At 43.2% G+C, this 13,235-nt stretch overlaps 1 protein-coding gene across 3 annotated transcripts in view; it reads left to right on the top strand.

The window, feature by feature from the left end:
- Positions 1-13,235, top strand: part of LOC105478168 (CTP synthase 2) — a 124,300-nt gene that overhangs the window by 47,763 nt on the left and 63,302 nt on the right. The gene's annotated exons all lie outside the window — the stretch shown is intronic.

Consider the following 13,235-nt stretch of genomic DNA (forward strand, 5'->3'; position numbering starts at 1 on the left):
AAATTATATTATTCTTATATTAAATTCCTTTGTTCTTGATAGTCCATCTTCTCAGCTATGCTTTAAAGACAGTCATAATCCTGGACTGATTTCTCTTTGTCGCAGCTTTCAAGCTTAATGTTTAGGAAAGGATTAAATTGACTGTGACAACAATTTATAACATCTACTATAAATAAATGAGCTGTCCTGTCTCCAGACTCATCGCCAGTCTGCCTATTTTCCACACTGGTGGTCATCTGTCTTTCTAAAACAAAAGTGACAGTGATTCTGCTGCCAGTCCTCATCTTCCATCAGTTTCTTTTCTCTTAACATATTCAGTCCAGGATTCTGGGCTGGGTCCCAAAGCCATTGTGCTCTGTCACCTGCTGCTTTGCTGATTCATCCCATGGCATCCTGATTCCTCCCAGGCTTTGAGTTTTTTTCTGTTTTGTGTTTTTTTGAGGCAAGGTCTCACTCTGTCACACAGGCTGGAATGCAGTGGCATGATCGCAGCTCACTGAATCCTAGACCTCCTGGGGTCAAACAATCTTCCCACCTCATTTTTTGATTTTTTTTGTAGAGACAAGGTCTCACTATGTAGCCCAGGCTACATGCTTTGAGTTTTACGTTTGGACAGTCTGAACTAGTTTTCAGATGCAGTCTGAGGTTTCCCATACCTGAGATGTCCACCTGCCTAAAATCCCTTTCCCCCTGGAATCTCAATGAAACCAACGAAGAATTTAATTAACAACAACTCAGGCCGGGCGTGGTGGCTCACGCCTGTAATCCCAGCACTTTGGGAGGCTGAGACGGGCGGATCACGAGGTCAGGAGATTGAGACCATCCTGGCTAACACGGTGAAACCCCTTCTCTACTACAAAAATACAAAAAACCTAGCCGGGCGAGGTGGCGGGTGCCTGTAATCCCAGCTACTCGGGAGGCTGAGGCAGGAGAATGGGAGGCGGAGCTTGCAGTGAGCCGAGATCCGGCCACTGCACTCCAGCCTGGGTGACAGAGCGAGACTCCGTCTCAAAAAAAAAAAAAAAACAACTCAGTTACCAACAACTTCCTATTCACCTGAGGAAGGCTTTCCTGACCTCTTTTCTTTACCTGCCTCTGCCCTCTGCCCCATGTTTCTGTGCTCACCACTAACAGAGCGAGCACTGCAAGATGATGGTTGGCCTTCAGTCAGGCTGTTTGCCAGCCATCCATGCACACCCAATCGTGTGCCTGCTGCTGGGCACCTCCTTCTAATGGAGCTCGCGCCTCACAATCGTGATTTTTTTTTTAAACAGCTTTATTGAGATATAATTCATATACCACAAAATTTAGCCATTTAAACTATATAATCTGGCCAGACATGGTGGCTCACGCCTGCAATCCCAGCACTTTGGGAGGCCTAGACAGGTCGATCACTTGAGGTGAGGGCAGGAGTTCGAGACTAGACTGGCCAACAAGTTAAAGCACCATCTCTACTAAAAATATAAAAAATTAGCCGGGCGTGGTGGTGCATGCCTGTAATCCCAGCTGCTAGGGAGGCTGAGACAGGAAAATTGCTTGAACCCGGGAGGCGTAGGTTGCAGTGAGCTGAGATTGTGCCATTGCACTCCAGCCTGGGCAACAGAATGAGACTTTTTCTCAAAAAACAAACAAAAAAACTGTATAATCCAATGTTTTTAAAGCATATTCACAGATCTGTGCCACTCTCATTACAAGCAATTTTGGGCCATTTTCATTACTCCAGAAAGAAATCCCACACACCTTAGCTGACACCCCCAAACCTCCTATCCCCACCAGCCCCAGGCAACCATTAGTCTACCTTCTGTCTTTATAGATTTGCCTATTTGAATCATTTCATGTAAATGGAATCATCCAATATGTAGCCTTTTGTGGCTGATTGCTTTTACTTAGGATAATGTTTTCAAGGTCTGTCTATGTTGTAACATGTATCAGTACTTTGTTTCTTTTTATTGCTGATTAATATTTCATTATATGGACATGCAACATTTTATTTATCCATTGATGAACATCTGCAATGTTTCTACTTTTTGGCGTTGTGAGTAATGCTGCTGTGAACATTCATGTGAAAGTTTTTGTGTGGACATATGTTTTCATTTCACCAGGAGTGGAATTGCTGGGTCATATGGTAATTCTGTGTTTAACCCTTTGAGGAACTGCAGGACTATTTTCCAAAGTGGCTGCAACATTTTAATTTCCTGCCAGCAATGTATGATGGTCCTAATTTGTCCATATCCTTGTGAACATTTGTTATTTCTGTCTCTTTGATGATAGCCATCCTAGTAGATGTGAAGTGGTATCTCATTGTGGCTTTGATTTGCAGTTGCCTGATGGCTGAGGATGTCGAGCATCTTTTCATGTGTTTATTGGCCACTTGTATGTCTTCTCTGGAGAAATGTCCATTCACATCCTTTGTCTATTTTAAAATTGGGATATTTGTATTTTTAATTATTGAATTGTAATGGTTCTTTATATATTCTAGATATAAATTCCTTATATATAATCTGTGCTATCGACATTTGGGGACACATTATTCTTTGTTGTGTGTGGGAGCTTCTGCCCACTAGGTGCCAGTATCACTCCCTCACCCCTGCCCAATTGTGACACTAAAAGTACCTCCAGATATTGTCAAATATCTCTTGGGGACAGGAGCAGAATCGCCCTGGTTGAGAACCACTGATTTAGAGAAATCTAGTTCTATTTCTGTCCCCTGTAGCCTGTTCACTGCCTTCCCTTATGGCAAGCATTCATTCTTTTTTTCTTGGTTTATTTTCCCATTTTTTAGATATAAGTAAAGCTGTATGTCTTTGTAATCCACTGCCCTTCTTAGGGAAATGGTAGCATACTCTGCACAGTTTTGTCCTGCCTTGCATTTTTCGCTTAACACTATATGCTGGAGATCACCCCACGGAAGCACATAGAAGCATTCTCCACTCTTTTTTTGTAGCTTGTAACTCAAACCATAATGAACCATAACTTACCAGCCAGATGGTACTTTTAACTCTTATGCTCAGAAGGCCTAATGCCAATGAAGGGTTCCTTATGAGCCTTTAATATAAACATATTTCCTGACTAATAGCTGAAATGGTTGTGCCAGGAAAACTATGGGTTTTCTTTTCTAAGATACACTTTGGGATAGGAAGCGATTTTACCAGTAGGTGCCACTGTTAGATAGTGTTGGCAAGGTTAATTCTTTGATGATTATTCTTTACTGGGGGTATGTGTATGTGCATTAAAAAATTTTTACACACGGCTGGGCGCAGTGGCTCACGCCTGTAATTAGCACTTTGGGAGGTCAAGGCAGGTAGATCGCAAGGTCAGGAGATCAAGATCATCCTGGCTAACACGGTGAAACCCCGTCTCTACTAAAAATACAAAGAAATTAGCCAGGCATGGTGGCACGCGCCTGTAGTCCCAGCTACTCGGAAGGCTGAGGCAGGAAAATGGCGTGAACCTGGGAGACGAGCTTCCAGTGAGCCGAGATTGCGCCACTGCACTCCAGCCTGGGCTACAGAGCGAGACTCCACCTCAAAAAAAAAAAAAAAAGAAAAAAAAAATTTTATACACAGGGTAAAGAAGTTAAGCCCTGCAGAAAAGGTACAGAACTGTCTCTCCTTTGCCACCACCTCACTTCAGTTCCCTTCCCCAGTGGCAAGTACTTTGATCCATTTCATTCTTTCTTTTTTTCTTTTTAAAGAGATGGGCCGTCTCACTATGTTACCCAGGCTGGATATTCACAGGTTTGATCATAGCACACAACAGCCTCGAACTCCTGAGCTCAAGTTATTTTCCCACCTCAACTTCTCAAGTAGCTGGAACTACAGGAACTCAGCTGATGCATTTCTTTAGTTATTTCAGAGATTAGTGTGTGTGTGTTTGTGTGTGTGTGTACCCACTTAGCCACACACGTATGAATATGTATTCCCTTTAAAAAAAAATCTTGGCTGGGTGCAGTGTCTCATGCCTGTAATCCCTGCACTTTGGGAGGCTGAGGCGGGAGGACTGCTTGAGTCTTGGAGTTGGAGAGCAGCCTGGGAAACATAGTTACACCTTGCCTCTACAATAAATAAATAAAATTAGCTGTGCATGGTGGCATGCACCTATAGTCCTAGCTACTCGGAAGACTGAGGTGGGAGGATCACTTGAGCTCGGGAGGTTGAGCTGCAGTGAGCTGTGGTCGCGCCGCTACACTCCAGCCTGGGTGACTGAGCGAGACCCTGTCTCAAAACAAAACCAAACAAAACAACTTTGTAGCATGCTGCAGACACTGTTCCCACCTTGCTTTATATACTGATCACTCCACATCAATGTGCAGGGATATCTTTGGTGTGCTTGCCCTGCTGTATGCTACATGGCTGCATCCTTATTTATTTAACCAGTCTCATATTTAGTTTGTGTCCATTATTTTGCTCTTTAAATTATGCTGCAAATTAGTATCCATGTACATATATCCTTGCACCCATGCGTGAACACATCTGCAGGGATAAATTCCTAGAAGGGGAGTTGCTAAGTCAGAGGATGTGCGCATTTTACATTTTGATGGCTCCTATACACATAAGTGAGATGAGAACAATAAAAGCTAATTGCTATTGAACATCTTTATGGCCTGCAATCAGTTTGTTGGAGAAAAATAGCCTTAAGAGCCAGCATTTGTATCGATGTCAGAAGTCTTATTAAAAAAAAAGACTAAGGAGGTAGAATCATAAGGCAGCAAGCACCATGAAGCCTGCAGAGTTACTTAAGCTTGAGCAAATAACAGTTACTTTGTGGGGATTGGTCATTCTGGCTCTTCTAGCTAGGAAAGTAAACAATTTGGAAACCAGGAGCCTTCTATAGGGAATATTTACTCCTAAAATCTGTCCATGGGCCATCATAACCCTCCTTTGGCATGCATGATTAGTGCTATGGCTGATGATGAAATCAGTAGAGACACTGGCATCCAGAACAGATCCAAGAGAGGGTGTCTCTTTACACACATAAAAAGAGAAACAGATTTTTCCTTAAGGGTTAAGGTAGACTCTTTCTGCGCCTCAGAGTGCCCAGGAGAGAATGAGTACAATTTATTTTGTTATGTCATTTCTCTGCTCAATCCACAAGGTGAAAGTGAAGGCTCTGGGACTTTGCAGAATACTTAAGGTTCTGTAGCAACTCTGGTTTTTGGCCCTGCTTCAGAGTAGTCTCAGCTGCCTTCTAGATGGTACATAACCAGGAGCGTAGCTGTTGCTGACTTACATTCTAACTCTATATCAGTCACATGGCTGCTGCTGACATCCTTGACCTTGAATTTGGCTTCAGATCTCTCCAGTTCATCTGTAGGGTAGTTCACAGCATTTTGGACTTTGTGTTTTGAATATTTTCAGGTTTTGAGGCATATATATATACACACACACACATATATACACACATATATATACATATATATATGAACAATCTCAGTCTAATGTGTAGGCATGTGAATGTGCTTAACTCTAAGCATTTCTTTTCTGTTTGTTGAAAAAGGTAACTAAAAATTCTGAATTTACATAAGCTATTACACCCTGAAGACAGAATTCATGTTCCACCTTCAGAAGACATCAACACACACGTGCACACTTGGATGGTGGTATTGGAAAGGAACAGGGAGAAATTCAAAGCATTTTAACAAGATGCAAATGGATATTTGAGATTTCGGTATTTGATATTATTTCAATTTTCATTATTTATCATAGGTATGACGTCATTTATCCCTTTTTGATCCAGGAATTTTCAGGGTTAAGTGAATTTTACATCTACCATCGTAGATTTGTGAAACAGCCACATAATTAAAAGCTGATTTGGGTGAAAGTTGATTTTTGTTATACATTAAGTATAATTAATTAATGCATAACATTTTCCTGCCTTTAGTTGAAGCCCTGTTTAAAATATTTTCCTCATCTCTATTATTTTTCAACAACTTCATATGGAATGGAAATTAAGAGGTGTTGGAAAAAACCCAGACGGCCCACTTAGAGTTATCTTTTAGGCAATTTTGATTACTTTGAGGATTTGTTTGCATTTAGAGTGTTGAAGTAAGCATCTCCTGACTATTAAAAAGATCATATAGAAATCACTTGGAGGTTAGTTAGGGCTAAAAAACGTTTTTTCTACAAAAGCAGTCGTTAGGAATACAGCTATAGGCCAGGTGTGGTGACTCACACCAGTAATCCCAGCACTTTGGGAGGCTGAGGCTGGTGGCTTGCCTGCGGTCAGGAGTTTGAGACCAGCCTGGCCAACACAGTGAAACCCTGTCTCTACTAAAAATACAAAAAATTAGCTGGGCGTGGTGGCGGGTGCCTGTAATCCCAGCTACTGGGAGGCTAAGGTAGAAGAATCACTTGAAACCAGGAGGCAGAGGTTGCAGTGAGCCGAGATCGTGCCATTGCACTCCAGCCTGGGCAACAAGAGTGAAATGCTGTCTCAAAAAAAAAAAAGAAAAAAAATACAGCAATAATATGGGTTAAATAGCTTGTTACAGATCACTCTGGGAGCCTAATACTCCTTTGATACTGCCTCTGTGGAGATAGCAGGTTTAGAGTTGACATCAGAGTGTTGGCTGAGGTAACTTTTTTCTACTCAGAGAAAGAAAAGTTCTTGCCTGGGCACGGTGGCTCACACCTGTAATCTAAGCACTTTGGGCAGCCAAGGTAGGAGCATCGCTTAAGCCCAGGAGTTCAAGACCAGCCTGGTCAACATGGTGATACCTCATGTCTACAAAAAAATAAAAAAGTAATCCTGGCACTTTGGGAGGCTGAGGCAGGTGGATCACGAGGTCAGGAGATCGAGACCATCCTGGCCAACACAGTGAAACCCTGTCTCTACTAAAATTCAAAAAAATTAGCCGGGCATGGTGGCATGTGCCTGTAGTCCCAGCTGCTCAGGAGGCTGAGGCAGGGGAATTGCGTGAACCCGAGAGGTGGAGGTTGTAGGGAGCTGAGATCGTGCGACTGCACTCCAGCCTGGCGACAGAGCAAGACTCCATCTCAAAAAATAATAAATAAATAATAAAAAATAAATTTAAAAGTTAACTGGGCATGGTGGTGTGCACCTGTAGTTCCAGCTACTCAGGATGCTGAGGTGGGAGGATCACCTGAGCCTGAGGTCGAGGCTGCAGTGAGCCATGATCACGCCACTGCACTCTAGCCTGGGTGACAGAGTCCGACTCTGTCTAAAAAAAAAAAAAAAAGAAAGAAAGAAAAATTCTCCTGAAAGGGAACCCTTGCAAACTCTTGGTGGGAATGTAAATTGGCATTGCTATTATGGAAAATAGTGTGGAGGTGCCTCAAAAAATTAAAAATAGAGCTACCATATGATCCACCTACCCCACTACTGGGTATCCAAAACATACCAAAAGATATGAAACTAGTATGTTCAAGAGATATCTGCACTCATGTTTGTTGCAGCATTATTCATAATAACCAAGATACATAATCAATCTAAGTGTTCATAAAGAAAATGGAGTATGTGGGGTGTGTACTACTTAGCTTCAAAAAAGAAGGAAATTCTGCCATTTGCAACAACATGGATGACCCTGGAGGACATTATGTTAATAACCCAGGCACAGAAGGACAAATACTGTATAATCTCACTTATATGTGGCATCTAAAACAATCAAAGTAGAAGCCGAGGGTAGAGTGATATTACCAGGGTGAAATGGGAGTGGGAAAAATGGGGAGATGTTGGTCAAAGGACACAAACTTGCAGTTATAAGATGAATAAATTCTGGAGATCTAATGTAGAGCATGGGGACCATAGTTAATAACAGTGTAATCCCAGCACTTTGGGAGGCTGAACTTTGCTAAGAGAGTAGATCTTCATTGCTCTCATCACACACACACAACAGTAACTACGTGAAGTGATGAATATGTTAGCTTACTTGTGGTAATCCTCCCACAGTGTATACATAGATGAAAACATCTTGTTGTACACCTTGAATATATACTTTTTTTTTTTTTTTTTTTGTCATTCTGTGACTCCTACACCTTCTTACTCCCTTTGTGACCTTGGGTGGACTCAGCATGGCGACCAAAGACTTTCATGATCTGAAGCGGGTGTGCCCTCTTCATTCCTCATACTTGACATTCCACCCCAAACAGGGTGTGCGCGTTCTCTGAACGGCCTTGCATTTGGGCATGATGTGTTTGCTCGGGCTATTTTCTCTCTCTCTGAATGCCCACTGCTGCCCCTTTCCTGCATGCTCCCCTCAAGGTTCTTTCTACAAAGTGCAGTTGAAATGCTACTTTTCTGAGGAATCCTTCCCCTGACCTGGTCCCAGACTTACTGACTTAGAATCTCAGAGGTCTGGAAATTTGTATCTCTCATGGCATCTCGTATAGTGCCTTGCCCATAATAGGTACTTTATATATGTTGGAATTGAAATAGATAATGTATATTAACTCTGCGAGGGGCTAATTGATACCTAGAATGAACATAGGCTAAAATGAGAAGCTAGCATGAGCTAGGTATCAGAACCGAACAAAACACACACCGCAAATAATAAAAACCCAAACCATAGACTAACGTTGGTTAGGAATGAAGATGTGAAAAATCTCAAATAAAATATTAGAACATCCAATTTAACAGCATTAAAGAATGATCATGACTGGGTAGTGTGTTTATCCTGGGAATTAAATTAACACATTATATTGATTGAACAAAAGAGAGAAACCCTGTAGCGCCATACATGCTCGATATCGAAACCTGGTGCCCGCAGTCTCACAATGAACTAGGAAGAGACCAGTACTTCTTAAAGAAGAAGAAGAGGCCGGGCGCGTTGGCTCAAGCCTGTAATCCCAGCACTTTGGGAGGCCGAGACGGGCGGATCACAAGGTCAGGAGATCGAGACCATCCTGGCTAACACGGTGAAACCCCGTCTCTACTAAAAAATACAAAAACTAGCCGGGCGAGGTGGCGGGCGCCTATAGTCCCAGCTACTCGGGAGGCTGAGGCAGGAGAATGGCGTGAACCCGGGAGGCGGAGCTTGCAGTGAGCTGAGATCCGGCCACTGCACTCCTGTCTGGGCGACACAGGGAGACTCTGTCTCAACAAAAAAAAAAAAAAAAAAAGAAGAAGAAGAGTATCTTTCTTAAAGCAATAGCTGACAGTAAACTTCATGGTGAAATAGTAAGGGATTCTTATCACAACCAGCAACAGATAAAAAATGTGCACCATCATGAACAAAACAGTTGTTAAAATGAGACCAGCAAATGCTCCCTGGGGAGTGAAGCTGGCATTCTCCTTCCTGCCTGTAGAGTTATGAATCCATACAACCTTTTGGGAAATCAGTTAGGTGGTCTGTTTGATAAACCATACAAAATCCATACCCTCTGACTCAGACATTTACTTCTCAGAAATTCTCCTAAGGAAATCGGAAATGTTGACAGAAATATGAATAGGTACTCATTACATTTAGAAGAATTAGCGATGACAACAGTCTACTCATCATAACATTTGGAAGAATTGGAAATGACAACAATCTAAATGCCCCACAATGGGGAAATAGTTAAGACTATTATGGGGTATCTGTACAGTGGAATGTAATGAGTCATTAGAAATGTTTAAGAGTTTTAATACCATGAGAATGTTCTTGTGTTGAGTTAGAATGATACAAATTGTATTTAAACGGTCCCTCAACTGTTTATAAAATCTCCTCTGTTTCTTGGTGAGTTAGAAATCACCTTTTTTTTTTTTTTTTGAGATAGAGTCTTGCTCTGTCACCCAGACTGGACTGGAGTGCAATGGCACAATCTTGGCTCACTGCAACCTCCACCTCCCGGGCTCAGGTAATCCTCCTGCCTCAGCCTCCTGAGTAACTGGGATTGTAGGTGTGTGCCACTATGCCTGGCTAATTTTTGTATTTTTTGTAGAGTTTCGTCATGTTGCCCAGGCTAGTCTTGAACTATTAGACTCAAGCGATCCACCTGCCTTGGCCTCCCAAAGTGGTGGGATTACAGGCGTGAGCCACTGCGCCTTGCCACTTTTCTATTTTTCTAGTTAGCTTTCTAAATGTTTGAAATGGCTTCCAATGAAGTTCATTTTATTATTAGGGGAAACTTCCATACTTATTTTCTTTCTTCCCAAATCTCCACAAGTATACTCTCCTCCCAAAATTTAGATAGTTGTATTTTTCGGATTATTCCAAATAAGAGTGCTGAGAGGCTAATCACAAAGAGCAGCAGCCAGACATTTACAAAGTGTTCTCTTACTATTGAACATTTTCATTTCTTCTTTTTGATAGGACACACATCCATATGGCTCAGAAATCAAAATGTCCAAGAGTTTGTCAAGTGAGTAGTGGCTCTCTTATTCCTGCCCCCGCCATCTGCCCAGTCCTCTTGAAGTACGTAACCAATGATAATAGTTTCTACTGTGCACTTGCAGAGATTTTCCAGGAAATCTCAAGCACCTTGCCTTCCAAGTCACTATATACCAGCTACTCATCTTGTGCCCAGTTCACTTTGGTCACCCTGTCCCCACCACCCCTGTGCTTATATCAACCGCTACTTCTCTCTCTCTGAGCTCAAACACCCCAGAGAGAACCCTGGGCCTGCCCAGCCTTTTATGGGTAGATGAGGTGGGAGTGTGGGTATGTGCTCCTCTGCCCACTTCAGAGAGTCATCCAGCTTCTGGAAAAATGACAGCAGCCAACTTGACAGAAGAACCCAGCATACACATTCAAGTTCATTGGATAAAAAAAAAAAAAAAAAGGCCAGGCATGGTGGCTCATGCCTGTAATCCCAGCACTTTGGGAGATGAAGGTGGGTGGATTGCTTGAGCCCACGAGTTTGAGACTAGCCTGGGCGACACAGGGAGACCCCTGTCTCTACAAAAAGTAAAAAAATAAAAATTAGCCAGGCATAGTAGCACATGCCTGTAGTCCCAGCTACTTGGGAGACTGAGGTGGGAGGATCCCTTGAGCCCAGGAGGTCAAGACTGCAGTGAGCCCTGAAGATGCCAATGCACTCCAGCCTGGGCTACTGAGCAAGACCCTATCAAAAAAACAGAAACAAACAAAAAACAACAAAAAAAACGAAAACAACAACAACAAAAAACAAAAAAACACAAAAAATCCCTAACACTGAAAATAAGTCAAAGGCAGTACTTTGCAGGCAGTGATTTTCAGCTTGAGGGCAGGGCCGTATAGCAGAATCTTTAGAGGGCTTATGTAGTTTGAAACTCCTTCAGTAGCATCATTTTCTACATTTTGAAAGCGGAAATGATCCCATATCTTTCTGATGTCAACTACAGGAAGTATAGTGTGGCAGTCTGGGCTTTAGAGAGTGAGGTAAAAATAATAAACTGCTTGAAGAACATTGTTCAAAAGCATATCATGTCACTCCCAAGGGGGTTACAATTGGGTTTTTGGTGGGGAGGGCAGCAGTGGGGTTAAAAAAAATCTTCATGTCTAAAGCGCAGATATGCACACAGCACATAAACAGATGCACAAGACATCTCTGGAGTTAAAATTTCCTGGAGGGTGGCGATTAGAAACAAGTGTTTAACAAGGCTCCTTAGGAGGGTGATAATGGCTTAAGAAAGGTTGAGAGAGGCTGGGTGTGACCTGTAATCCTAGCACTTTGGGAGGCTGAGGCCGGCAGATCACTTGAGGTCAGGAGTTTGAGACCAGCCTGGCCAACATAGTAAAACCCTGTGTCTGCTAAAAGTACAAAAATTAGCCGGGTGTGGGGGCACACGCCTGTAATCCCAGTTACTTGGGAGGCTGAGAGGCAGGAGAATTGCTTGAGCCCAGGAAGCGGAGGTTGCAGTGAGCCAAGATCATACCACTGCACTCCAGCCTGGGCGACAGAGCAAGACTCTGTCTCAAAAAAAAAAAAAAAAAAAAAGAAAATAAGAAAGGTTGAGAGAGACCGTTCAAAGGCAATGGGACCCAATACTGATACTTTGATACTTCATGGGTGTTTTGCAGAGGAGAGTTTCGAGGATAAAGAAGAAATAAAAATCTAGCTTCGGGCCGGGCGCGGTGGCTCAAGCCTGTAATCCCAGCACTTTGGGAGGCCGAGACGGGCGGATCACGACGTCAGGAGTTCGAGACCATCCTGGCTAACACGGTGAAACCCCGTCTCTACTAAAAAATACAAAAAACTAGCCGGGCGAGGTGGTGGGCGCCTGTAGTCCCAGCTACTCGGGAGGCTGAGGCAGGAGAATGGCGTAAAAACCCGGGAGGCGGAGCTTGCAATGAGCTGAGATCCGGCCACTGCACTCCAGCCTGGGCGACACAGCAAGACTCCGTCTCAAAAAAAAAAAAAAAAAAAAAATCTAGCTTCTGGGGCACTGCTGTGAGCAGGCTATTGGGGTCAGCTTGAGCCATTGGTAACTTGGACAAACTTGAAGTTAACATTTGAACTCTTATCTGGTAAGGGGTAGCAGAAAGTTCCCTTCCCTTCTCTGTGCTTCGTGCCTCCATATTCCCCACTGTCGTCACTTCACCCCCTGCATCCCCCAGCTGGATGTGAAAAGTGGAACTTGAACTTGAGGGCTGGCTGTTTTGTCAGGATACAGGATGCCAAGAGTTGAGAGGGCCCAAAGTCTTCCTGTGATCTTTTATATGACACGTCACACGCCAGAACCACAGCGTTAGGCTGGTAGACGCGAGGCCACCCGGTCAGTGATGAGTGGGGCCGCCTCTAGGTCCTGTGTTCCTTCTGTAGGGTCATTCATTAAGAAAGCACAGCGAAGTCTGGGAGATAGCATGATGTCAAGTGTCTGTTTGTGAAGTGTTTTTCTCACTCGCTGGTGGATAGTGTGAGATCAGAGTGGAAATTGGAGATGACCCGAGCGCTGAGGAGTTAAGGAAGGAGAGCAAGCAACAGGGTGATTCTGGCAGAAAAGTGGAGCAAGGGAGTTGGTTTGGCATTTCTGGATTCTTTTGAGTTCTCCCACACCATCTTTGTAGTTTTGGGCAGGATCACACAGCTATCTTGGCCCTCACATTTCTTTCTTTCTTTTTTTTTTTTTAAGACGGGGTCTCCCTCTGTGGTCCAGGCTGGAGTGCAGTGGTGTGATCATGGCTCACTGCAACCTTGACCTCCGGGGTTCAAGTGTTCTTCCTGCCTCAGCCTCCCTCTCTCGCTCTCTTTTAAATCTATAGAATTAGTTGAATCAGACTGAGGTTACTTTCAAGTCTATTATGTTATGAGGGTCAGTACTTAACAAAGTAAGGTATGTCTAATAATTTCTTTATTAATAATAACTGAACCTCACAG

Source organism: Macaca nemestrina, chromosome X (genome assembly GCF_043159975.1).
Source record: "Macaca nemestrina isolate mMacNem1 chromosome X, mMacNem.hap1, whole genome shotgun sequence".
Taxonomy (NCBI): domain Eukaryota; kingdom Metazoa; phylum Chordata; class Mammalia; order Primates; family Cercopithecidae; genus Macaca; species Macaca nemestrina.